The sequence below is a fragment of the Aythya ferina genome (assembly GCF_964211825.1).
Source record: "Aythya ferina genome assembly, chromosome: 8".
Classification (NCBI taxonomy): domain Eukaryota; kingdom Metazoa; phylum Chordata; class Aves; order Anseriformes; family Anatidae; genus Aythya; species Aythya ferina.
In genome coordinates, this window is record NC_140304.1 from 28,739,067 (window position 1) to 28,763,203 (window position 24,137).

Below are 24,137 nucleotides of genomic sequence, written 5' to 3' on the forward strand. Positions count from 1 at the left end.
GAACAGGGGCTGAAACCATGATGTGGATGCTAATGCAGCATGAACTGTTTGGGATCAGTGTTTTTGGGCAGGATTTTGCACTGTACCCGATACAACACAGCCTGGACCTCAAAATGCTCCCAAAACACGGTGGGTGAGGACCGCCTGCAGGGGTTAATTTTGCCCATCCGTGCACTGGAGGAAATAATGCAGCACTCTTCCTGCATCCACCCCCTTGGGAGCGGGAGGAGGATTTAGGTCAAAGTACAGAGGACCGTGTTACCGGCATTAGCACTTATTAACCAGTTTGATTCTATTAAGGGAAACCTACAGTGAATAATGAGAACCAAGTTGGCCCTTTCCACAAGTGCTTTAACAGCTGGTGGCCTGAGAGCTGTTTTGATGAAATAAATCACCCCAATGGAAAATTCTCCGAAGCCGCAGCCTGTGGAAAGTTGACCAGATCTTTACTGGCAATATTTAGGGATGCTCTAAACAATGAGACAGTTGTTTTTCTGTTCCTTTGTGTACCATGCCTGGAAAAACACGATACCCCTGATCTGGCCTGCCCTTTAATACTTGGGATGTAGGGCACTGTTAAACCTGATGGCAGAACCCCCAGAGGAGCTTCTGTACTTGTAAGGATTTTAATGTATGCAATTATTAGCAGGATTGTTTTGTCCTCAGTTGGAGACGGTGAGGCAGGCTGCAGATGAGTAGGGTTGGAAGGATTTTTTTTCTCCTGGCGAGCATCCTTTACAGTGCTGCACCTGCTGTGAATTTCTAAGGAAAAAAAAAAATAAGAGAAAGAAAAAAAAAAAAGAAAAAAAAAAAAAGAAAAAAAAAAAGAAAAAAAGTTGTTGTTGCAATGTGTGCTGCTGCTGTAAAACCTGTGAAAAGTAAATACAGAGGCAGGCACATTGTGAGGTATCTGTAAGGTGTCAGCTCTCTCCCCATGCGTGCATGGCAGCATCTCCTCCTGGAGCCATCTGGCCTCTGGATGGCATTGCAGCGAGGCAAATCCAGCCTTTACAGCTGCTAGCTCTGCTTCAGCTCCAATCTTGGAGGAGTTGTGCTGGGAAGAGCATCATGTGGGGGGGATTCCTGCAGCATCTCATGTTTAGTTTGAACTTCATAGCTCATTGAATTTAGAGGAGGGATGTTTTTTGCACATGCATGGCATATGTGTTCTCTTCATGTCCAGGCTACGTTAGGCTTACTTGTTCAATTTAATCAATCTATTTATTTATTTATTTATTTTCAGATGAGGCCAAGTCTGTATGAGCTTTACAACAGACAGTGAGACCTGAAGTGGCTGGCTCAAGTACAGGTAAGTGCAGATAACAGAGCAGACAGCCGAGTTCCTTTTCACCTCTTCACCCTGACCTCTTCCTTTTCACCTCTGGCTGCAACTGCTTCCTCAGCAGTCTGTGTGGGGGAAAACAAAACCTACAGAGCAGAAATGAAGAGAAAAGTGCAATCAAATGCTGGCTCAGCAAAAAAAGAAAAAGAGATTTCATTTTCACGTACTACTCTTGGGAAGGTCTTCAGTCTGCGAGACTAGTTGTCCTTTCAACGTGGGATGGGCAAAAAAGTAATCTCATCTAAGCTTCTCTCAGCTTACAAATGCCTGTGTAGCAGGTTACTGAGCAGGAATAAATTGGGTTAAGGGCATACAAAAGAGGAGACTCTTCGTGGCTGGTTGTCGGTGGTGGCAATTTCTGAGCTAGGTTTGACCCTCCACAAACACCTGCACGCTGCAGAGAAGTTTAGCGCTGGTGTTAGGTGGTGAGGAAGTAAAATAGAAGCAACCTGTCAAATTCTGTTTAATGAGGTCTTTCTCTTTAATTGGGTGTTTGTGGAAGTGGTGGTTTACGTACCGTGGAGGACATCAAACTGGCAGGAAGGTGCACGGGTGGCTGGTTGAGCTCTCTTGGGTTGCCCTCCATGAAATATCCTCTGCTGTCCTCCCTGCTGCTGGCACCAATGTTCCCATCAGGGCTTTACATGGAGCCCAGATGGGAGGGAGTGTCTCCAGTCCCCAGACATCCACTTGCTTGCCCTGTTCAAATTAAAACCTAATTACCTGCTGAGATTTTGTTACTGGCACCTTTTTGTAGCCAGCACTTTGCATCTGTTTCCTACAGCCTTTCCATACCCCGTTGTCTTGGACTCTCCCATTCACCCTGATGTCCTGCTTACCCCTTTCAGTGAGACAAAGGATCAGTCGTGTTTATACATTGTCAAATTCAGCTCTCCTCCTGTTCCCTTTCTCATGGGCAACCCAGAAAAGCCTTTACTGAGATCAATTCCACCTTATGGAGCACGACCAGGAAAATAAGTTGTTGCAGTCAGAAAGTCCTCACAGTTTACAGGGAAAAAAATAGATTGAGCCCAGCATGTAATGCAGTAACTGTGGGCTGTGAGAGAAAAGATGTAATTGTTGTCTGTCTTAAACAGAAATCTAAACAGGATCACAAGTAATTAGCTATTTAATAGGTGACTAAAGTAAATACTGCAATTAAAAAGCCTATTAAAAATAATATTAAAAAAGAAACCTCACAAGAAATGTAGCTTTGTCCCAGATTACCTGTCAACAAAATCAACAAACCGTTAAAAAAAAAAAAAAAGCCCATACATGCCCAAATCAGTAAAACACATAATAATTACTTGGCACATTTTATCTTCAAAGCCCTCTGCAAACACTAAGTAATTAATCCTCCCAACACCTCCCTGCGGTATGCGCAGCAGGCACTGGTGAAAAGCGCGCCTGTGTTGCAGCCAGGTATAAATACCTTGTTGTGGGGCACATTCCTGACGGAGGAAATGCCACTCGAAAGTCAACAACGGGAGCAGAGCACGCTTATCACTTCAATGGCACTCCTTGTAAGCCCCGACTGCCTTTGTTTTAGGGAGGGGGAAATAAAAACCCCCATGCCAGGGCTGGAGGAGGTGGCAGAAGGCTGCTCTTGGTTTCTCCACCAGCCTTCGTGATGGTGGAGATGGTGATGCCTTGTCGTTTTATACAACCTTCTTGCCTCCAAAACTGAATTTGAAGGTGTCATCTGAGGTCAGGTCATCTAAAACCTGAGTCCGAAACCACTTTCCAACATGAGCTTCAAGTCAGTTGCATTTAAATTAATTAATTTCAGTGTAATTGTTCCAAGGCAGAGGGATGAGGGAGCACCCCCTCCTTTGCAGTGCCCCCTGTAGCTCCACCAGCAGCCTGGGGAGGATGGATAAGAGGTAGAAGATCCTGAGCCCAGTTCTGTTCTCTCAGCCAGACAAAAGACAAATGGCTTTCTGCTGGGATCCTTCCTCCTGTTGCTCCATAGGATGACTTTTGCCATAATACCAAAAGGTGGGAAAAAAAAAAAAAAAAAGCAAAGTAGATCAGAGACGAGTAACACGTGGGGGAACGAGAAGCAAGAATGCAACAGTGGGGCACGGAAAACTCACATTAACATCAAACTATGTCATAAACACTTCCAAGCCTGAGCTCTGGGAGTGCCAGGAGAAATAAAATACCTTACAGGGAGAAATCAAAGATGATACCCTCAGATCCCATCCATCCCCCGTGAAACACAGCAAAGGGCTGTGTGGAGTTTGGCAGGTGCTGCGTGGAGCAAAGCAGGAATGACTAATCCCACCCTGGCTGCCTTTGAGAGACCTTCCACAGCAATGGCTAATTGGGCTGAGCATTTATACTCCTGGCCAAAAATAAACTTTCCCACAAAGAAGGCTGAGCTACAAACGGAAAACTACCTGCGCTGAGATTAATTTTGGTGTGTGAGGGAAGGCACTTTGTGCAAAATGAAAGGCTGCATTCAAGAAAGGACTTGTTTTCCCTTTGATCAGAGGGGCACCTGCACCGCAAGGAGCCAAATGGAGGGTTATTGCTTTGCAGCCAGCAGAGAAGAGCATTTTCACCCAAACAGATTCCTGTAGTTCCCTTTGCAGGTGTGTGTGGAAGACTAACATCACTGTGCTCCTGGCACGGATCAGCAGGGGTTGAATGACACCAAAGCATAGCTCCTCTGGGGAGGGAGAGGTTGAGCTTTGTAAGCTGGTCCCCGGTTCTGCTGCAAGGAGCTGCTCAGTGATGCTGGGTCACCCTTCTGCCAGCCCACGGATCACCTCCTTCTTCTGCCACTGATGCCTACAAAGCCGTGACCTGCCTAAAACAGCTACTGGCTCCTCCTTGTCTCAGACTCTTCCACAATCCTAATTCCCCAGTGGGATTTGGGCCCATATTGTCTACATCCATTTTCCTGTTGTTCTTATGTGATTTTTATGTGAATTTCTCTGCCTTTATCTTGTCCCTACAGTGCACAAGGAAGGTCCCATCCTATTTTGTTTGTTTGTTTGTTTGTTTTCTTTCCTCCAGGGCTTCTTGGCTCAGATGAGCCCTTGTTCATCTCTATGCCCCAGCCCAATTTGCTTTGCCTACTGGCCAATTGGTTGGGGAGATTGCTCTCCTTGGGGATGCTCATCAGTGTTATTAGCCAGGTTGTTTCTGTGTGGATTTTCCATTTGTCTAGGAATTAAAATGACAACAGAGAAGACGGAATTCAGAATCTCAAACAGATTTAATAACACGTGAAACATCTCCCAAACCATCACATCATCCAGGCATAAGTCACACAGTGTTTTTCATGTGTGCACAAGCCCTATCTTAAATCCAGAGTAAATTGCCAAGTTATTTCCCCACAGGACATGCTCCGTGACGTACATCAGCTGGATCATCAGCATAGTCTGACCCTGCAAAAGAGCATTTAAACACATGCTGAGGTTTAAACAAGGAGCTTAGGCACGTACTTTAAGGTTATGTGTTCTCCTGATTTACAAATTAGACTCCTAGCTCTGATGATGACCATGGTGTGGAGCTGGTTTCTATCCTAAGATATACTCATTTGTCTACCTGGAGGTTTCCAGCAAATGTCACCTCTCTGCTTCTCTCGTCAGTGCAGTTAGGATTTCAGACTTGGCTGAAAGAGGCGTATATTTGTATTGAGTGACTCTTCTTTGAAGGCTGATTTGATAGCACCAGGTGGAAAAACTCCTATTAACACTGAACAAAGCCCAAACCATTATTTCAGCATATATATTTTTGATTAACATAGAATACCCACTTATTTTTGCTGTTCCCAAATAATGCTGTATTTGGAGGGCATTTCCTTTTGTTATTTTTTTAGTGAGTCTGTTGAGTATGTGCTTTGCCTCACCAGTTTCTTCAGAAAGAACACCTATGATAAAAAAATGTGCAAAATGGTCATTTGAGATCCATCTTTTCCGGAAGGCAGTGGGCTGCTCATCATCCATCTAGGAGCTGCTGGCTGCTGGCTGGCAGCCCAGACCCCAGCATGCCTGGAGAAGAGGGCATCCAAAACGGGCCATGTCCCTAAAAGCAAAACCAGACACACAGAAGTGAGCACAGGTGAAAAATTGGGAATGACACCTACTAGCAAAGCAGAGAAATGCTAACGGTGGAAGTTAGGGGATGGGATGTGTGAGCTGTGCCCATGCTGGCCCCGGGTGCAGTGATGTGAGAACATCTCCGTGTCCTACACCTGCGTGCTGTGGTCCTTGGAGGTGCCTCCTGCGGGGCTCTGCTGGGGTTTGGGGGCAGTCTCAGCTCCTTGCACAGCAGCACGGGATGGACACGTGGGACGTGGTGGATGCAGCTTTCCCTGATGTATGTCTGAAACCTCTGGGCCAGAGTGCCCCAAGCACCTGGACCAGCATGTCAGGACTTCTCAGCATCATCCAGGGCTTGGCCTAATTTCTGCATCTCCAGTTAAATGCTGAAAAGTAGCTTTCTGGGTATTTTAGCATCTTTGTTTTACCTGCTTTCCATGCTCACAGCATGGCCTTGATATGCACAATACAAACAGCTAGCCTAGTCTGCATATAGCTCAACCTTTATTAGATTACATGCTGCAGTAACCCATTAACCCCATTTTTTTCTATTACTGAGTAATGTAAGTAATATTACTTATATTACTTATAAAAGCCTTCTTTAATAATTACTACATGTTCTAGCACCTCAGTGCCACAAGCATCAGCAACAACCTTGTGTTCCTTACCATTTTTCTGAGCAAATGTCCCCAGCACAGTACTTTCTCTTCTGCCTTTTTAGGGAGCAGGAGGCAGCGTTCCCAGCCTCCGCACGTGACATTCCCCTGCCTCCCTCCCTGTTTATCCTGCAGGGTCTCTCGGATCAGACCCGCTGCCATCCATCATCCGTTTGGAGATACAGATTTCGCTAATGGCCACAGTGTAAATATTTGCAGTAAACAGTTTTAACAGCTGACTTTTAGTAGCCACTGTGCATATAGAATTGCATAAACAGGAAGAACAATTATAGTGATGGAAAAATTGGCACAGGAAGAGGGGAGAGTAAGATACTAAATGTTGAATTCCTACAGGAAGGTAGGAATTATAACCTCTGTAATAATTAATTGGTGATGAGCCTTCTCTTCTGAAGACCCACGTTGCAGGCATGAAATGAACATATAGAATTATTTCATCCTACAAAATAATATATAGTGCTGAAATTCACATTATGTTACTTTTTTGACCCAAGTGATTAGCCAGGATGTGGGGTCTCATGGCTTGTTTCCACTAGAAGTAGAAATTAATGATGGTCTCAAGTATTTCTTTAACACAATCCTGTTTATTTCAAAGACTGTACAAAATCCTTGTTCCCTGAACTCATTAGGAATTAAATAGCAGGAGGCAGTTTCCTTGGGCAGTGGTCCAAGCCCCCTTTTCCAGCCAGCACTCAACCCAAAAAGCTCACTTCATCAGTCTCATTTCAAGGTCACGCTTCATGTGCTTCTTTAGTTATCCTTGACTTTTTCAGCTGCCTTCCCTCTTTGCTACTGTGATATTTCTCATGATGTTTTTCCTCCTTTCCCCAAACCTCCTTCCCCTTCCCACCTTTCTCCCCACCCACCTGCATGAATTCATTCATTTCTTTAAAGAAAATGTAAATCCTTGCCCTTAGCACCTGGGTAGCTCATGCTATATGCTGTAGGCAGTATCTTCTACTGCTTTAGAGGACTAATTCTCCCCCAGCCCTCCAAAAATAACTATTTTTTACATTTGTTGCCAACAAAAGTAGCTATTAGGTATTTAAACTCCAGTGAAGCATCTCCTCTGCCTCTGTAGAAACAACGGCTTTGTTTCTTCAGCCATTGTTGCTTGATCTTCCCAGATGCCTGTGATTCTTATTACTTTTTTTTTTTTTAATACTTTTTTTTTTTCCTTATTCTTCTCCTTGTATCCTCAAGAATCTTTCTGAGGGAAAGGCAGAATTTGTTCTGGTCTTTTAGACAGGCTTTGCCCCTGAATGGGGTTTTGTTTCTGCTTTCCACTTGAGCTGGTAAATCCTTGTCACAATGTAAAACACAAAACGATGAAAAATTCCTGTGTGCGCTTTATCTGTATGCAGACATGCTCGCACACACAAGCTTTGGACCTCGGCAGTGAGATGTGTTAGCTTTTATTCCACCCCCCTTGCCAGAGTTACTCTTCCTCTGTGTATGTTTATTTAACAAATCGGTGCTAAAAGCAGTATAATGCGATAACAAAATTATTCAATATTCTGGTCAAAATCTAGGCTTCATAGAATTTTTATTATTATTGTTTGTGGTGGTGTTCCTTCCTTTTCAATTTAGGTGGGCATAGCCAGTGGGGTATTTACAAGGCTAATTTCAGCTATTCAAAGATTTTCAACAGGTTTTTAAAGGGATGACCTACAAACTAGAACTAAGAGTGAGGCTTAAGCTTGGGTTTATACATCCCAAGTGCCAAGATTGCTCAGATATAAACTCTGTATTCGCTTTCTTGGATCTGCTTTATCCTGCAGAAAGGTAGGAGGAGGAAGGTTGTTTGACTTGGAGCTGGGCAGACGTCTGACAAAATAATGTGAGCAAATTAAGACAGATGAAAAGTGGGGACAGAGAGGGAGAGAAAAGTGAATTTCTTTTCCTCTTCTGGAAAATCCAAACAGTCCAATATCTGCTGCAGCCCAGGTGGCATTCATTTCCCCTCTTTAACTAATTGGGGAGACTGGGATTTTTATTTTATTTAATTTATTTTCTTTTTACAATTTTCTTGAAGTTTTCTTTTTTGTGTGTGTCTATATTTTGATTTTCTTTGGAACCACATGTCTTCCTGCTATATGGAAAAGAATCAGTAAGCCGTCACTTCCAGTTCCTAAAACACTTTTATTGCTGATTTTTTTAATGGATTTTTTTTTTAAAACCTGCTGTTGTCTTAAAAAACGTGTGAAATGAAAAGAGGAGTAAAAGAATTAAGAATTCATCTAATAACACTGTGGGAAAGACATAGCCCACCATAATAGGGGCACAAGAGAAAATCAGTCCAGATCCTCCTTGGAGGACCAGTACAGGTAACTCGCAGCTGCAGGGTGAAATTGGTATGTCTTACTTCAAGACCAGTTTTTGCTGGGAATCCATGCACCCAGCCCCAAAGACTGATTTGGGGATGCAGGACAAACCGACAGGGGCAACCACAGGGAACCAGTGACTTTGGGCCATTTTATCAGTTCTCCGCACCGGGTTTGTGTTTGTGCACATGAGGAGACGGTATTAAGACAAAACTTCTCTGATTTCCCTGGGAAAATGTTTATAAAAACCTAAATGCCATGTGACATCCACACAAAGCAGCACCACAATGACACCAGCCTCCTGGATCTCATGATTTCTTGGTATTTTGACTCCTGATCCTCACGAAGGATGGAAGTTTTCAGCTCGGTTGGGTTCATATTCAATGGGAGACTCAAGTGCAGACAACCCCAGCCCTTAATCTTCAATTAATGCTCAGATCATTAAATAATTTCAGCCCAAGGCATGCTGCCAAGGAAAACACCATGAAGACTGTGTTATCCTAAACTGATTAACAAACTGTGAAAGAGGGACTTTTCCTGTCTCAGAGGAAAGATGGAAATATCGAAGAGAGCAGGAGGGGTAATGTAATTATGAAAAATCTGAAGCTACAACGTAAATACAGGAATATACTCCCTGAGTCAGCAGTGTTCTTAAATATATATGAAATGTAAAACTCACAAAATACACCAATTAAATCACATACATGAATCGAATGCTTAAAATTAGGCATATGCCTAAGTCCCTTGCTGAGCTTAGGGCCAGGTGAGACACTTGTCTACAATCTGCTGACATCTTACTGTCAACAACTTGGTCCCAAATTGTTTTTAGCTTGACATAGTTTGGGTTACTCTTGTCAGTGCTTTGGGGTTTTCTCTTCTTTGCTGTTGTTATTTGTAGCAATACGCAATTTCTACTCACATCTTGATTCTGTAAGAAAGGAAGTTAGAAACTGAAGAGCATCAGTAGAGACTGGTGGATCTCTTGGGTTTTCATTACCCACAGCCTATATTAAAGCATATCCTTGATGCAAAAGAACAGCCAAATCCCAAGGCTGGCCCTAACGTTCGCACCTCTCTGAAGACCAGGGCTCAGTAACACACGGCTTCACAGAGATCCTCAGCACATGCTTGTGCACATGTATGTAACCCCTCTGGTATGCAGCTGAACGGAGACATTTAGCACGCCACTCACTCATTTTACAGCTGGTTAATGATGCTAATTTTGCCTGCACCTGTTCACTCAAAGGGCTTATTTAAATGAAGTGGCCTAATCCATGCAAGGAAATGAGGGGCTGGGTCTGTGGCTGATGCTAATCCACCAGTGTCCCAGAGCATCACCTTGGGTTTACAGGGAGAGCCTCTCTTCTCCCAGGATTAACCATCAACACTACACTTTTGCATTGGTATTCCATAAGCTGAGGATTTGAAGGAAATCACTTAAAGAAAAGATGCATTTATACATCAGAGGTATTAAGAGCAAAGCTCTGTAGGTAACCTCTGCCAGGTAAGCTCCATCCATCCTTCATGACGATGGAATCTGAAACCCATGTTCCCAGCAGGCTGGCCAGGGGACTGCTGACTTCAGCAACTCTCTCTGCCCCTTACTACTGGCTTTGTGCCCATCGTTAGCCCCTGCAGTGCATCATAGGGTGGTATTGTGACCCATGCTGCCACCCCGCAAAAAAAAGTCACGGCTAAAACTAGCCAAAATTAGCAGAGCTAATATTGCACCTTTGGTGCACTATGTAGAGCGCAAACCATACAAGGAAGAAAAGCAAGGTGAGAAGATGTATAATGGGAAGAAAAATATTTCTGCCTTGATAACTAATTGTACAAGGATGATCACCACAGTACAACACTGAAAGAGAAGAGCTCTGGAATAGAATTGCACCAGGTAACCTGTTTGAGAAAGGACCCAGAAAGGAGGAGGTTTCAGTTTTGGTGAAGGAAAACCTGCTGCTTACAAAAGGCTTCATACATTGCTGGGTACATGGCTACATGGTTATTAATTTAGTTTCCCATACAGGGTTGCACAGGAATTTCATGGTATTTCTTTTAACAAAATCTGCTACTACATCAAAAATAAACGCAAATATGAAAAGGAATGCTGCTGCTTTCAAAGTATAGAAGAGTTCAAGTGAGGAGGTTTCAGCAGGCTTCATGGTGTTGTTTTTGTTTTAAATTTGTATTTTATTCACATTAAAAAAAAAGGAGCCAAAGATATGAGGAGCAGTGTTGGTGTTTCAGAGCTATCTAAAAGCTTGACCAGCTGCGTCACTTGTTTCGCCTTCTAATTATTGCTTCCTTCTGAAACATGAATTTTGCATCATAATTCAAAGAAGAAATAATATCCCACTTTCCTTCTGTTCCTAGGTGTCTTTATTCAGATCTCTTTGCTCTTTACATTTCCTCCTGATGTTCCATGCCCATGCAACTGTTTTCCAAACTCAGAATAAATGATCAGAGATGAAAGTTAATTCTCATGTACCACCATCACCTAAAAAAGCCACTTATCTCTGAGACCAGGAAGACTCTTCTCCGTCTGCAATGTGGCAAAGGTTTCCTTGGTTTGGGGATGCATTTTTAGTCTCAGACTTAAAAGGTGGCAGCTTAACGGTCTCTAAAGGGTAACTACAAAGTACCATACCAGTTGGTTGGCATACCCCTAGCCATTTAATAAATGCTTTGACTTCCTGCAATCTTATTGATAATTTGGGCCACAAAGACCAGTTGCCAGTGAAAAAAAAGACTTGTATGGTTCTGTTCCAAAGTTCTGATAAAATCAAGGAAAAGGTTCCTGTTAGTTTTAACGGGTTTTGGCTCAGAGCTTATCCGTGTGAATCCATATTTCATCCCATCTTTATGAAGTTTACAGGAAAAGAAAAGAAAAGAAAAACTGCACAACTTGTCTAGGTTATTCTTTAACAAATGGTTTTAGTGTTTTTAAAATTCTGCCTCTGGGATGTTCATGCATCACTGAGCACTGTTAAAATAGAATTTGACATTGGTATTCACAGCAATACTAAGAAAACTGCCTTTCTTTATAAGAAGAAAAAAACTAACCCTAGAAAGAACATTAAACATAAATAACATGAAACACGGCTGTTTCCACAATAATTTGAATGATTCATTTATTTGTTTTTAGTCCAGGGCTTTCAAGATAAAGATTCATCATATGAATTATTTTTTTAGGTAATGCACACTATAAACATATTCTGCTCCCCCTCCCCCCCTTCCCTCAAGATCCAATCTTTTTCATTTTTATTTTTTCCTGGGGAAAGCAAGATTTTTCCAAACTTTTTGTGAATAAGTGATGATGACTGGAAGTTCTCTAATCTCTTGCCATTTACAAGTGAGTCCACGTGGAGTTTTTGGATGGAAAGCTGTAGCAGAAGGTTCCAAGAGCTGCAGGGCTCTCTAGCTGTGAGCTGGGCTGAGTGTATGGAGATGTAACCCAGGCAGCTAAATCCAGCCTCCCAGAGTACACTTATTTTTTCATTCCCATCTTTGCCCTCTGAAGAGCAACGGTAACCTTTCCTTGCCTGCAAGTTCCTTACTACCTATGTAACTACTTCCCTCTGAGGTTGGTAGGGGAGGATTTGGCTGCCACAGGTTTAGGGTGGCTCATTCCAGGCTGGGGCCCTTGCTCTGATTGTCCCTGTTTTGCGTGCTCAGAGGTGTTTGGAGGCTGGGCGAAATTTGCATTCTGGCAGCCCAGCCTTCAGGCCCGGGATTAACTCCTCTCATTCCTCTTGTATAGAGAAACGATATTATCTGGGCAGGAGCTTAGGGCACAGCAACAAATATGCCCAAGACCTCTGATGGTTTAACAGGGCAGTTTATACCATTAATATATTATGCAGCGGGGCACAGCCCTCTGGTGATGATGGCAATCTTTCCAGTTGTCTTGCATTAACTAACTCTAAAATGGAGCTGCAGCTTCAGAGGCACTTAGCTATGGAAAAACACCAGCACCCAAGAACCTGAGGCTTCCTCTTGGGTGCTGCAGAGAGCAGATTGTAGCCTTGGGTGGCGGGTGACTGCTACCTGCTTTGGCTGTAAATTTCAGCTTCATGTCATGCAACAGGACCCAGTGACTGTGGGCTCCAGGCTATGTACTGACATTAGAGGATGCTCTTCTGTCTTCTTTTGGCGTCTTACGTAGTGTTTTATGTACCAAAACAGCTACACTGCACCAGGGGTGTGAAGAAGACAGCTTGGAGTAAAAACCTGCATTGCCCCCTTAATGCAGATATATTTGTGATACATATTTTTAGTTCATACACTTTTTATGACTGGAACTCTTTGGTATCAACATGGGAATATGGAGGAGCATTTTTATAGTGTGCACACCACTGACTGGTACAAAAAAAGGTCAACTGTGTTTCAGGATAAGATTTGCTGTAAGAAAAATAGCACAGAAGGTCTAATGGAATGGCTGAATATTGAGAAGAAAAAAAGTGATTGATGGATGTTGAATATGAAATATGGACTCACTTCTAGAATATTTTGAGAAGTTTCTGTTTTGGAGAGAGTAGTTGCGCTAAAATGTGAAAGGCTTGCAGTATTTCTTTTCCACAGAAATGGTTGCTGTCTTACTATGTGGAAATACTATCTATTATGCCACATAGTAAAGCACATTTTTTTCCTCTTTTGCAAAAAGTGGTCAGAAGCCAGCTTTCTTCTTATTTATCCAACATTTGTCGTCCCACAGGGAAAGGACTGGAGATTTAGTAATATCTTTAAAAAAGGTTTGCCAATATAAATGCAATTGTTTCTTGCAAAGGCCTGTTAAGAAGACAACATTCAGTACTTCCAAAAAGGAAAAACAAAACTGAATGTAAAATAGTTTGAGAGGAATTTACAGGAAGTCAGCAAGGAATGAGTATATGCCTGCTGAGACGACAGATCACTAAAGTACAACATGACTTATTTCTCCAGAAGGCAAATATTCAGTGCAACATATCTCACGATGTCCAAGGGAAAGAGCTGTTGGTGAGGAGTGGGCTCTTGGGTGATGTGCTTATGGTACAGGCTTAACAGGAACCAGACCTGTTCCAAAAACAGAGCCATCTGCACACTTGAGCCATCACCTACAGCTGCCTGGCTGGGCAGGTGGGTCTCCTTATAGGTATGGCTGATAAAACATGGAACAAATGCTGGGATGTTCACCCCTGAAGCAAAGAGGGATCCAGGCCCCCTGTGCATGGGGCTCTTTGGAGATAGCTGGTAAACTGAAAGCTCAGATCCTAGTTCAGCTACATATGTAAGCACACCTTCACATTTCCAGCCTCATTAAGTGTGGGTTAAACCGTATTAATTTTAGTATAAACAGGACGTGTTTCATATTTATGCATGACTCTGGCTTGGGTTGCTGTCCTGAACCAGAGCCATGACGGATGAACATCTCCGCTTTAGCCTTGTTTTTGTTTTGCTGGTTATGCTTACAGCAAACAACCGTGTCTGAGAAGCCTGGGGTCCGTGGGATCAACTGTTTAATCAGCTGTAGCAAGAATGTAATTGTCTTTGTTGTTAACCGTTCAGCTATGAAAAGCGTGAATAGTATATGTACATTTGGAAGCACTACACGAGTAGTTTTGTCCCTGCTTTGCTCCCTCCTACTGGTTGAATGCTCAAAATAACTTAAATATTTTGGAAGTTAAGCATTTTGCTGTTTTCCCCAAAGTTGGTGTTTTCACTTCAAAGAGATAATTGCATCTGTAATGGCTAGATGTTTTATTCACTTGGCTCCGTTAACATCATAAAACACCTGCTAGGACTGAGCTGCTTTTAGCTCTGAAATGCTCATTTTTATCACTAATTTTTCACTAATAAAAACATACTGCAGTATCTCCAAAATTTTAACTTAAAAAAATAATTTGGAAAGCTACCCTCCTTCCCACTGAATACATGTACTCTCTCCTTTTTTTTTTTTTTCTTAACTCCCTATAGCATTATTCTTTTCCAGCCTTGCGTATGAAAAGAAAATATTTCAACCAAATTGAATGTAACAGGTAAGCTGCCAAAATACAACCCTCCTCTAGCTATAATTCCTGAGTACAGAGGACGTGAGGTGAGGAGGTGGCTCCTCCTCCCAGTTTTGCATCCCTGCAGAGGGGAGCTCGGGCTGTTTCCCTTTGCCCATAGCCCAGCCCCAGTGTTTTCTGTGCTTTAGGGACATCCAGCATCCAGCCCAGTGCCCCCACTGAGTTGTTAGGGTGGGAAGGGCGCTGCCACTTCACTCTGGATCCAGGTAATCCATAAATCAGGGAAGAGCAAAGTGCTCCTAGTTCCGGCCGGGCTCTGAAGTCAGCCTTGGGCTGAGCTGAGCTGAAAAGCAGCTGGTGGGGGTGATTGCTTCACCCTGCTAAGAGGCTGGATGTTGCAAGACCACTCAAGGTTTTAGTTGTTTTCCTGCACTCCGGAATGTGTCTCTGGCTGGGGGTGTTGAGTCATTTCTCTGAGGAGGAGCGAGTGGCTTCTGGCCCTTGGTATTTAGAGCAGCACCGGTTGGTGCATGGGGGAGCAGGCGCGGGGGGCAGCCCACGGAGCAGCACCCCTCCGGCACATGGAAATCGGGTGTTGCAATGCCTGTGTGAAGCTTGCCAGTTTTTAAATGGAAAGTTAATGGAGGGCTAACCTCAAAATGCTGGGAGCTACCTAAAGGGTTACATCACTCTACCACCCACAAGCATTTCTTACAAACTTTTCCTGATTTCACCCGAACTTCTCAGCTGTCATCTCCTCTGCACTTGGACAGGCAGCAGCATTTGGGTTTGGTTTCAATGTTCTGTGAAAAGCATTTTTTAAGGTGTTGCTGAGTACAAAGGCAGGAGACTGAAGCAATATCCCATGTCACCGAGCACAGCAGAGACACGCTTGGGCACCCTGCTCCCACGCTGAGCCCTGACTATGGTAATGTTAATATCAAGGAGCTGTGGGGTAGGAGAGGGTCTAGCCCTCTTTCCCTCACTATTGTCATATCTGAATCTTCCTTGAAAATAATCAGAGGGGAGCAAACCACAGACTCCTTCTAAATCATTTCCAGGATCGTTGTGTCCATGTCATGCTTTTGAAATAGGAACCCGAGAAATGAAGAGTCCCCATTTTCTCTCCTTCCCCTCTCACCCCAGCACCCCCCTTTTCAGCTCTGAGTTCCAATTTCAGAAAGAAAGTTAAAAAAAAAATAGGACTGATAAACATCTTGCCATGTTGCATAACTCCTGCCCTAAGTGCATTTTCCATGCTCCTGAGCCAGACAGGTTATTCATTTTGACTTTATAGTTATGTCTCACTCAGTGACAGCTCTATCACAAAATCTCCATCTCGTATTTTCTAAACCTGCAACTACTTATGTTTGTCTCGCTTTCAAATTGCACTTGGTCCCTTGCCGTGCTGGGGTGTCCTGGAGATGCTGGAGGAGCAAGGGGGAACAAGTGCTGGCTGCGATTGGGATGTGGCAGTGGTGGGTGGTCTGCGGGCAGGTCGGCCAGGGCTGGCTGTGCTCTGAGTTAGCCCTCCACGAGAGCTCGGGCAGCCAACATCCCACAAAACCCATAAATGCCTTTTTCTTTCACGTGTGACTTCAGGGTATGGGTAAAACTGGAGGTCCTGGGTGATGAACTTTGCCAAAGGCAGGCAGGTTGCTCCTTCCTGCCTGCATAGGTATGCCCACCATTTCCAACTGCCCAGAAATCAGAGGGAAAGCTCAGGTATTTTGACTCTTTTTCATGTTGATGCACAGCAGAAAGCGGTGCTGCAAACCTGAAAGGATCCTGAATTTTCTGCACAGTAGGGTGTGGCATGGAGGCAGCGTCAAAGAAATCATCTCTGCGTTGCTTTGAAGGCTCCTCTGTTATGCCTGGGATTGCATCTCCCTGCTTGCAAAATGTAACCTGAGTCTTCTGCGTGAAACCTGCACGATTTAAAGTTACCACAAGTCATTGCACTGCTTCCAGCTTTCCTTAGCTCTTGCCTCAGTTGCTTTGTCTGTAGCCCTGTTCTTGGAGGTGGGTGTCTCAAGCAGCTGCCCCCTGCTTGTGGGGCAGGGAGAGGCTTGGGGAGCAGGTTTCCCATCAGGAAGATGTCCTGGCATAAATTTAAAACAAGGAAAATTAGAAGAAAAAGGACGGTTTTCTGACGATCAGAGCAGTGAGATTCTGGGCACATATGGAGGCATAAAACCTCTCAGGGTTTTATTTGGATGATAGGTGGAGTTGTGAAAGGTGCAGTATAAAGAGAACTGGATGCAGAGTTCCAGTCCTAAATGTCCTCTCTGCCTGGGTACACCAGGTCCATGTACCTTTTCTGGGTTGTTTGTGCTGCCCTAATCCTCCTCGGGATGCTTTATGTGCATTCATACTATGAGGCCATGCTTGTTTGCTTTAATGGAGTTATTTTCCCCACGCAAACACTATAATTTAAACCAATGTCTGCTGGCTTAATATGTACTGAAGCTTTTTGTTCTGTTGCTTTCAATTTAATTGTATTTCTTATTACTTATTTATTTATTTATTTCCTCCATCCTCTGCTGGTTCCTCCCCTTGGTTTTTGTCTCCCAAGGCCAGAGCTAGAGCAGATTTTGTCGTGATTATCACTCATCATAACCAAGTCAACATAACTCATGATGTCATGATAAGACATCAACTGTCTCAAGCTGTTTTGTAGACAACTCATCTCAGTAATTCTCCCTGCCCTCACCCAGACAATAACCTTACATCTTTTTGGCCTGCTTTTCTTACTAGCATAATTGTTTTTGTCATGATGGTAGCAGTGCTCTCTGTGCCAGAAACATATCCCTGGAGAAGCCCTGATGAAAAACACAGTAGCAAGTTTTGCAAGTCATTATTAGTCATTTGCCAAAAACGAGTGGCAGCTCGGGCTGGAAGTGTGTTACCCAGATGATGCCCAGGAAGGCAACATCTATGCTGTGTGCCAGGGGCTTTCTTCTTCCCACACGGACACGACTTTCACTGAGGGTGGTCAGAATGACTCACGTCCTGCCAGGAGAGAGCTGGGACCCGTTTCTTGGAAGAAACAGGAGTGGAGGCAGAGCCTGATTCACAAAGTCTAATTTATCTTGAAAAACTGCTTTTGAAAGCTCTCTGTGCTGTCAATACAGATTCAGCAGTCTGACGGTGCCAAAACTGTTCTTTCCTCCTTACTTCTTTCCCTAAATGCAGTTATTGCATATTACAAATCTGTGCTTCTGACTTGCAATTTTTTATGCCTGTTCTTTTCAGACTCCAGGATGGAGATTTCCCAGTCCCTCTGGTTTTCCCCATGTGAAGCTATGGCTGTGGTTTCCTCTCAGCTCCATCCTTTCCACTTTCAGTCCTGCTTTCATGCTACACCCTGCAGCAGCACCTCGCTGAGCACCAGAGGATGGGTGGCAGGCTGCCTAGAGTAACCCTCAGTTCTCCTATTTTTGCTCCATTTTTACTGCACCACAACCCTTTTTCCCTCTCCAAGCTCTAAATGTTTGTGGCTGGAAACCATCTGAAGCATTTTTCCTCATCAAAAGGTCTAGAGAGGGTAATTTTGAGAGTTCTCCTTGTACCTCTCCTCTCTCCATCCTCTAAGATGCTTCATTCGTTGCTCTTGTGTTCTTTTTGTATGCTTGCCAAGACTCCTACAATTTTGCCATCATAAGATATCAGTGTAAGTCAGGAATATCAGATATTCACCAGGAATATCTATCTAAAGGCATTTTTGGTGTTGTTCCCTAACAGAAATCCCAGTCCCCTTCATCATGGCAGTCACTGTGCTCTTAAGTCCCGCTGTCTCTTCTAGCTTTGCTTCCTTTTTGATATTGAAAGCTGTAGTTATGCTTAAAGTATGTAAAGTTGCTATCACTCAGTCCAAGACTATTTTCTATGAATGATCTCTGTGCTTAACCAAAAGCAGATAAGAAATAGTCACTAGTGAGGAAGCCTGCCCAGGAATAACTGGGCTCCACCAAGATAGTAGAACAATTTCTCCAGTTTCCCCCTGTGAAATCTCCCTCAAGAGTACAATTCCCAGCAGCTTTCCTCTATCCAGCACCGTGCAGACATCACTGCCAAGGCCAAATTCTGCCTTGAAAAGTCTTGGTCAGACTCCGGGTGTCACAGCATCACATCCCAGCACCATTCTGCCCCAGGCAGATGCTGACTGGTTCCTGAGGAACCTGGCTCCTGCAGTGCAGCAGTGGTTTGTGATTTATCACAGAGCACCACACCATCACTCTCTGTGGAAATCCTGCCAGGGTGTCTGGACCAACCTGCGTGATAATCTTAAGGGCTTTTTTGGTCTTGCTGGGGGAATGTGTTTCTTTAAGTGTAATACATCTCCCATCCCTGAAGGTCCTGTGTGAATTTCATGGACTTATTTGGCTCTCCAAATCCTCCCTCGCAGGGAGGATGTTACCCGTGAGCTCACGGACGGCCGTGCTCTGGCTGGCTTTCCATGAGAGCCTGCCTTCTTGGTCACAGTTCTCTGAAATCTGCCTTTATCCTCTGCCACTTTTGATTTGTTGGTGTTTTCTTCCCCCACGACTATTTTTCAAAGCCTGGTTTTAAGTCCAAGTGAAGCTTACATATATTATGTTATTCACAGCAGGTATTTCTCCTTTAGCTTAACTTGAAGCACTGCAGCAAGGGTGGTCCTTCCTTCAGTCTAAATCACCTTTTAATCTCCTATTGACCAGGGATCATAGCCATTTTCCATTGAGTGCTACGTGGGCAGGTGATCTTGGCTTTGCTTGATGGCCAAGGGCTCGGCTAACCGGCCCTTCTCCAAGGGCAGATTTTCCCCCCAAAGCAAAGGAACTCGCCATTCCCAACCTGGGGAAAAAAAAATACAAAAACAAAACAAAATAACATGATCTCATCAGGTATGAGAAATTCCTCTGGGGACAGATGTTTGGCACTGTCATGTCAGACTAATGAGCAAACAGCCTGTTTTGATGAGCCCCAGCGGGACCTCAGATTTGGGCGATCTCCAGTAGATGACAGGCTGCTCAACCAGAGCACTTTCAAACCAGCTCAGCCAGAAAGAATCATTTCAGTTCCATCAGACATGTCCTTATACCCACCCCTTTTGTGTGGGATTTCTTCCTTCTGATGTCCTTTTCTCAGTGGGCAGGAAACTTAGAAAGGATGGGAAAAATTATCTTCCTGTGATGCTGTCATTGAATGTATACTCTGGGAACTGACCTTTTGGAGAAATCATATATTTTCTTTGTGTTGTCTTGGAAATACATTAAAAAATGAAATCAATCACAAAGCTATATTGTTATCAGTGAATGCTGTTTGGGGAAATCTATTTTTTTGTTTTGTTTCCATACATTTATATGTTTTTTGTTTGTTTGTTTGGCTGCTTTTCTCTTGCATAGGCTGTAAAGTTCATATGATTGTAGGATTTGGAGATTTTAGTCCAGCTTCATTTACGAAGGAAGTCAGAACTTGAGAAAATACCCACAAGGAGGTGAAAAGGCTCTCACTGACTTTGAGAAACTGTGGCTTATGTGTCAGAGAACATCCAAGAAACATTTTTTTTTTTTTTGATGGTTTCAGAGTTAAGGAAACTGTGATTCTTTGAACTAGGAGAATGGAAGGATTCTGTCTCACACTTTTGCAAAACTCCTACGCTCCACACTCCTACAGCATCACAATTTGATTTTAGATTGGGTACTGCTGATGACAAAATAGTATGGGAATGTGGTGGATTTTGTGTTTTGTTTTGTTTTGTTTTGTTTCCCTTCTCCCCACTGTTTTTATAGACTGCTCAAAAAGCTTAAATTTTATATGAAAAGGTCTTGTCCAAATCTACTTGAAATTTTGGGGAACATGAATTTGGGAATGGGATCTCCTTTGCACATCAAAGGGATACAAGAAGATACAATGTCTGGATGCAATGTCCAGATAAATGTGGGCTAGAAAAAGAATGGACAATTTTAGTGGTGAAAGTAGTTAGCCATAAAATACCTTAAAAAGATTAGATTTGGGAGTAATGATTTTGATTTGTAGGATTCTTCCTTGCACATGTCGTGGTTGGGTTCTTTCCTTCTAGAGCCTCAGCATGTCTCAGACACACCCTGGGGACCAGATGGAGAAACTCTTCAAGACAAGGTTCATGACAAAGTGAGGCAGAAGGTGACAAGAGGACAAGGCTCATGCCTGGTTGAGACAGCAGGTGACAACATACAGTTATTACAGTCTCCCTTATCCTTAAACCTAATCATAGTTTTGTATTAGGTAGGCGATTATTGATAATATGCGCTTCCAATCTCAGAGGTCATGTAGTTGACAGATGAGTTCATCTAGAGAGAAATCTAATGCCCCAAAGACTTTTGCCGTTTTGGTCTTAAAAAAAAAAACTGTTGTGGTGGTTGTAGATGGAGCTGCCATGCCTCATCAGCATAGCTGTAAGCTTGCAAAAAATACTGTATACACGTGGTCCAGGGAAATTCTGCCACAGCCTCTGGGCAGCGGCGTGGTGTGTCAGGCTGACAGGATTCATAGGAAGTGGAAATGTAAATGAGGTGTTGGGTACAGCTAAAAGCAAATGTCTTGCTTGCCTGGTGGTGCTGTGATGACAGTCAGCCTGTCAGGATGCAAGTGTTATCCCAGGGGCTGTTTGGTGGCTCCACTCCCTGAAGGAGGGGCGCCTCAACGTGCTGATGGGGACAGTGTGGTTTCTTGGGCTCTGATTACATTGAGCAACTTCAAAGGAAAAGAAACTGTGAAGTTAATGCTAAAAAAAAAAAAAAAAAAAAAAAAGGAGAGAGAGAGAGAGTAAGAAAAAAGAGTCCCGTGTTTTGTGGTTAAAAATCAATGAGTGACACGGCCCTTTCCAAAGTGGAGGCCTCTTGATTTTTGCTTCTGTCTCATTTAATTAAGCTCAAAGGACCATACTTAAAAGCTTCAGGAAAAGGAGTCAGACCTTTACAATGAAAGACATGAAGTGTGTTTGTGAGTGCCAGTCTCTGGTTCCTGCAGTTCATATGCTGGAGAGCGGTTGAAATGGGCTGATGCCTGGGCTCACAGGTAACCCCTAGATGCTGTGACCACAAGGCATGGCCTGGTTTGGTAACTGTAATCTACCAATCCCTGTTCACAGCCAGGCTCTTTCAGAGTGTCTTAATAAAGACATTCCTGATGGCAGATTAATCAGGTTGCCCATTTTCTTGTCCTGGATAGAAATTTTGGAAGAAATGCTCCAAAAGGCTGAATGCTTTCTTTGCCAAGACACCAATTCCCAAAGCATCTGCAGCTGAGGTCTGTAAGTCTTGAGGTCAAGCAGAGTGGACCTACTTGACTAGTTCTGACTGAATGTGAATCTGCCTGCTTGCACTTTGTGAGTGGGTATAAATACGTTGCGTTTATTGACATATCTTCTCTTCACTGCTTTGAAGGTCTAAGACCACCAACCTACTCACTTCCTGGGACTGTGATTGAAATGCTTGAGTCAATTCTCCCAAGCGTGTTAGTGGTTAGATGGTGGGTACTTATGTCCAGCTGATGTCTTTTCCATGTCATGGCTTGAGTTCCTTGTGACTCTTAGGATGGAGCAGCCGCAGCTACTGCAGTCTCTTGCTTCCTTCTTGGTGCATCCAGGCAGAGGCTCAGCACTGCACAGGCTCTCACAAACATTTCTCTGACTCCTGCATGGCAGGTATGTCTCTAGGCCTACTCTCATTCTCTTATTTTTACCAGGATGCAAAAAAAAAATTACACAGACAGCTCTGTTCCCACTTCTCTTCCAGCTACATAAAACAGTGAGTGCCTCCCTTGCATTTTCTGATTTCTTTCAAAGTTTATTTGATGCTAAGGGCAGGCAAATGGGATGTAAATGGACTAGAGCTGAGCCCGGACCGGGACAATGAACAGCAAAAGTTCTCAAAGGGGGAAATGGGTAAGCAAATGTGTTGGACACATCAAAAATAAATCTTCCTCCAGCGTTTTGCTTCTCTAAATAAAGTTCTAACAGATACTCATTTACAGTTTGGATATATGCTGTGAAATGTTTGACATACGGTTAACTTCATGCTGTTAATTATTTGAGGCTTTCTAGAAGTCTTATGTGGGATTTGGTGCAGAGCTATGTGGCCGTGCAGGACGGGTGGCATCTTCTCCTGCCACTTGTGTGCAGCAATGCTCGCTCACAGGCTGTCATCTCATCAGCTGGGATGTCAGCGGCTACTTGGAAAACCCATTCCCATCCATAACTCAGCCAAGTGCAGTAGGCACAGGACATACATATTTTGGAAGAGAGATTGCATCAGGGAGAAGGGTCAGCAGCAGGGGCAGCGCTGCGCGGGTCTGCAGGTGGTTTATCTCACTGCCCCTGAAAACCTGCCCACTTTTGCCTTTCCCATGAGCAGAGCGTGGTGAAGAGATGCTCCTCTCTGGTGCTCCAGTGCTTCTGGAGAGCCTCTTTTTTTAACCAACCAAACTCCATTTTTGAGCAATCTGGAGAATTTTGGTGTGTGTACAAGAGCTGGAGCCCAGGCTAAGCAGCAATGGCGATGTAGCTAGTGGGAGCAGCGAAGCTTTAAACTTCAAGCTCTGCTTTGTTCCCCGTGAAGCCAGCAAACGTTAGATTCTCCTGCTTGCTGGGGAGGCAGGAAAGACAGGAATTTCAAAACTTCATTCCTTCAATTCGCCTTTCCCTCAAAAATGCTGCTCTTCCTTTAACTTCTTCTCTGGTCTCCAGTCTAAGCCAAGTTTTCATAACTCCTTTTTCCCCCACACTCTGGTTTGAATTAGTGCAGTGTCTATCACTTTTAGCTGACTTTGTGAATAAACTCTTACAACACAGGGAATGCCTTGCTTTCTAAATGACTTAAGTGATAATCAAATTTAGCAGGATGAATTAGAGCCCAGGAAGTTTGGAGGGTGTGTTTATTTTAGTAGAACTCATGGTGCACGTAAGTGACCGTCCTGCTGGCTGTCCATGTGAAGAACTCCTCAGGGGAAATATTGTCCATTTTGCCTCGCTATCTGATCTTCGCTTTTGCAGTAATCTGAAGTTTTGGAAGGTGTTAAAATCACAGCTATCTGCTTTTATTGCCAGAAATGGACTAACACTGAGAAATCCCAAGAGAAAAATGTGCTTTCATCCAAGCGGGGGCCAGACAGCCAATTATCCTTCCTTAATAAGAACAACAACTGCTCGATGCTGCATCATACTTGAAACTAATAATGAGTTAAATAATAACATCAACAGCTGGTGGAAAGTGAAAGAATACCAGGAAATAGCTCCTCAGGCATCTTTTTAGCTCATGGAACTCATTGCCACAGGAGATGGTTTGATGACTGCTATTGTCCAAAGGACACAGCCTTTACTCAAGAAAATCTGACACTTTTCTGTGTGAGAAATTTTGGAGGGAGGTTTTGGAAGAGCTTGTCAGAGCAGCAAGGTGGGTCAAGAATGACGCCAAGCTTTGCTTTGCAAGGTGACTGCTCACAACAGCTAGGAAACTCTGTCAAGGCTTCCTGGGAAGCCTGGCTAGCTTAAAATAGACAACCTGGGAATAGCTGTTCCTGGAATCATAACGCTTAATGTGCCACGTTTCCTCAATTCCCCACTATTCCCTAAAATTAGTGGCTAATTGAATAGAAAGGGGTTTCTGTGTACAACAGCTGTCAGGTTTCCATCGCAGGACCACTTGTCAACCATACCTGCTTCCCATCCAATTCTACAGAAGAAATCTCATCCAGCCTTGTTTAAGATCTTAATGAATGCCTCTGAAGAAACG

The 24,137-nt window shown here is 43.7% G+C and overlaps 1 long non-coding RNA gene across 1 annotated transcript in view; it reads left to right on the forward strand.

Annotated features, from left to right (window-relative positions):
* Positions 1–24,137, forward strand: part of LOC311440944 — a 226,292-nt gene that overhangs the window by 179,254 nt on the left and 22,901 nt on the right. The window contains exon 3 of the long non-coding RNA XR_014695658.1: positions 1,244–1,309. This is a non-coding gene — a long non-coding RNA (uncharacterized lncRNA). The remainder of the gene's footprint in view (positions 1–1,243; positions 1,310–24,137) is intronic.